Raw genomic sequence first — 4,205 nt, forward strand, 5'->3', positions numbered from 1 at the left:
GAAGAATTAACCACAGGCTCAGCCTGCCCCCCGGAACCAGAACAGGGCCTGAAGCCATCCTGCGCTTTTGCGGCCAGCTCCCTAAAAAGCGAGTTGTAAAATGGAGGTTCAGGGCACTGCAATTCACAAACCTGCAGAGTTATAAATGATAACTCTCATCCACAAATATATTGAGGGAAGGCAAAGAAGAGGATTTGAAATCAAGGCAGAATTGCAGGAAACAGATTTCAGGAGGTAGATTCGAATCGCCTTTAAAGCACATGAAAAGCGGCAAAACGTTGACAATGATGCCCTTGGCCAAAAAGGGCGTATGCGTTTTTTCCTGAATATATTCAGGAAAAAACGCATACGCCCTTTTTGGCCAACCAAGCAACCGGGAAAGGCAAATCAGCGCTACAAAGATGTCTCGCTTCCCATCGGTCAAAAGGGCCATGCTGAAAAAAGTGTCAAAACCAGAAATGCCGGACAGGTCATGGAGAAATGGGAGCCTTGCTACACTGATGGGCGGGATGTAAATTGCCAACAGCCACTCTGGAGAAGCGTACGGTGAGTCCTGAAACATCTAAAAAACAAAGCTTAGAGAGCATAGGGCACTTCCACTCATGGGGTTATAAATTGGGAAAATTATAAATCAGCAAGACACAAGCACCCCAAAGTTTAGGGCTGCTCTGTTGACAAGGACCTCCACTTCATTCTACCTTCAATATCCCAGGAAAGAGAAAAATGGATAAAGAAGTTGTGGTCCTTATGTACAATGGAATATCACTCAGCCGTGAAATCAATGTCATAAGGCTAGTAGCAGCATGATGAGTGGATTTAGGTACGACGAATCTAAGTGAAATAAGTCACACAGAAAAGGACACTTCTCATAAGGTATCACTTATAGAGGGAATGTAAAAACCGTTACACTTGAACTGAATTACAAAACAGAACAGAGTCACACATGCAGAAAACACACTATGGCTGCTTAACGGGAAAGGTGAGGTGGGGTGATACATAAAACAAGGGTTTCAAATTAGCTCAGATACCGTTCCATAAACCCAATATGTAATAGACAAGACCTACTCCTTGCTCAGAGAACTGGACTCAACACGCCCTATTCACCGCACAAGAATATATCTGACTAGTAATAATCTTAAAACCTATGTATTGATATCTCTCTGTTAGTGTGTCAAGTGGGTAAAAAGCGGCATAAACACAGCAGTGAAAAGCAGCTAAACCCCATTATAAAAATAAATTACTTTGAAAAACCCATGAAACAAAGACAGTGAAAGAGAGGGAAATTCTTACACAATTCGTTCAGGGGCTGTGATGCAACCTGGATTGACCATATCTAGAACCACAGCTGGATGAGACATAAGGGTGGACACTCTTGGGGCTGAGAGGTTTGGTGAGGTTGGGTGAGCAAACGCAGACCCTTTAAAGTAATACTGCGTGGTACCCATCGCATGGGTCCCAAATCTCCAGGTTCAAGGGCATCTTCCTACATCGAAAACATGCATGAGAAACCCAGAAGATGGTACACCGTGTGATGGGGAAAGGTTTCTAAAACGCACCTCATTTCTCATCTGCTTGTGCCCGGGTTCGCCATTCCAGCCACTTTACTAGCAATCTCCCTCCTTGGAGCATCATCACGTTTAACCTCCTTTTCCGTACAGGTTGCAATTTGTCCTGAGGATGAACGGGAAGACGTGGAACCAATGAGAGACTAGCTCTTGGTGTTGGGACAGGCACAGGTCACTCTATTTTCCCATCAGGAAGAAGAATTAACCACAGGCTCAGCCTGCCCCCCGGAACAAGAACAGGGCCTGAAGCCATCCTGCGCTTTTGCGGCCATCTCCCAAAAACGCGAGTTGTAAAATGGAGGTTCAGGGCACTGCAATTCACAAACCTGCAGAGTTATAAATGATAACTCTCGTCCACAAATATATTGAGGGAAGGCAAAGAAGAGGATTTGAAATCAAGGCAGAATTGCAGGAAACAGATTTCAGGAGGTAGATTCGAATCGCCTTTAAAGCACATGAAAAGCGGCAAAACGTTGACAATGATGCCCTTGGCCAAAAAGGGCGTATGCGTTTTTTCCTGAATATATTCAGGAAAAAACGCATACGCCCTTTTTGGCCAACCAAGCAACCTGGAAAGGCAAATCAGCGCTACAAAGATGTCTCACTTCACATCGTTCAAAAGGGCCATGCTGAAAAAAGTGTCAAAACCAGAAATGCAGGACAGGCCATGGAGAAATGGGAGCCTTGCTACACTGATGGGCGGGATGTAAATTGCCAACAGCCACTCTGGAGAAGCGTACGGTGAGTCCTGAAACATCTAAAAAACAAAGCTTAGAGAGCATAGGGCACTTCCACTCATGGGGTTATAAATTGGGAAAATTAAAAATCAGCAAGACACAAGCACCCCAAAGTTTAGGGCTGCTCTGTTGACAAGGACCTCCACTTCATTCCACCTTCAATATCCCAGGAAAGAGAAAAATGGATAAAGAAGTTGTGGTCCTTATGTACAATGGAATATCACTCAGCCGTGAAATCAATGTCATAAGGCTAGTAGCAGCATGATGAGTGGATTTAGGTACGACGACTCTAAGTGAAATAAGTCACACAGAAAAGGACACTTCTCATAAGGTATCACTTATAGAGGGAATGTAAAAACCGTTACACTTGAACTGAATTACAAAACAGAACAGAGTCACACATGCAGAAAACACACTATGGCTGCTTAACGGGAAAGGTGAGGTGGGGTGATACATAAAACAAGGGTTTCAAATTAGCTCAGATACCGTTCCATAAACCCAATATGTAATAGACAAGACCTACTCCTTGCTCAGAGAACTGGACTCAACACGCCCTATTCACCGCACAAGAATATATCTGACTAGTAATAATCTTAAAACCTATGTATTGATATCTCTCTGTTAGTGTGTCAAGTGGGTAAAAAGCGGCATAAACACAGCAGTGAAAAGCAGCTAAACCCCATTATAAAAATAAATTACTTTGAAAAACCCATGAAACAAAGACAGTGAAAGAGAGGGAAATTCTTACACAATTCGTTCAGGGGCTGTGATGCAACCTGGATTGACCATATCTAGAACCACAGCTGGATGAGACATAAGGGTGGACACTCTTGGGGCTGAGAGGTTTGGTGAGGTTGGGTGAGCAAACGCAGACCCTTTAAAGTAATACTGCGTGGTACCCATCGCATGGGTCCCAAATCTCCAGGTTCAAGGGCATCTTCCTACATCGAAAACATGCATGAGAAACCCAGAAGATGGTACACCGTGTGATGGGGAAAGGTTTCTAAAACGCACCTCATTTCTCATCTGCTTGTGCCCGGGTTCGCCATTCCAGCCACTTTACTAGCAATCTCCCTCCTTGGAGCATCATCACGTTTAACCTCCTTTTCCGTACAGGTTGCAATTTGTCCTGAGGATGAACGGGAAGACGTGGAACCAATGAGAGACTAGCTCTTGGTGTTGGGACAGGCACAGGTCACTCTATTTTCCCATCAGGAAGAAGAATTAACCACAGGCTCAGCCTGCCCCCCGGAACAAGAACAGGGCCTGAAGCCATCCTGCGCTTTTGCGGCCATCTCCCAAAAACGCGAGTTGTAAAATGGAGGTTCAGGGCACTGCAATTCACAAACCTGCAGAGTTATAAATGATAACTCTCGTCCACAAATATATTGAGGGAAGGCAAAGAAGAGGATTTGAAATCAAGGCAGAATTGCAGGAAACAGATTTCAGGAGGTAGATTCGAATCGCCTTTAAAGCACATGAAAAGCGGCAAAACGTTGACAATGATGCCCTTGGCCAAAAAGGGCGTATGCGTTTTTTCCTGAATATATTCAGGAAAAAACGCATACGCCCTTTTTGGCCAACCAAGCAACCTGGAAAGGCAAATCAGCGCTACAAAGATGTCTCACTTCACATCGTTCAAAAGGGCCATGCTGAAAAAAGTGTCAAAACCAGAAATGCAGGACAGGCCATGGAGAAATGGGAGCCTTGCTACACTGATGGGCGGGATGTAAATTGCCAACAGCCACTCTGGAGAAGCGTACGGTGAGTCCTGAAACATCTAAAAAACAAAGCTTAGAGAGCATAGGGCACTTCCACTCATGGGGTTATAAATTGGGAAAATTAAAAATCAGCAAGACACAAGCACCCCAAAGTTTAGGGCTGCTCTGTTGACAAGGACCTC

The sequence above is a fragment of the Balaenoptera borealis genome, assembly GCF_965194805.1.
Source record: "Balaenoptera borealis genome assembly, contig: HAP1_SCAFFOLD_297, whole genome shotgun sequence".
Taxonomy (NCBI): Eukaryota; Metazoa; Chordata; class Mammalia; order Artiodactyla; family Balaenopteridae; genus Balaenoptera; species Balaenoptera borealis.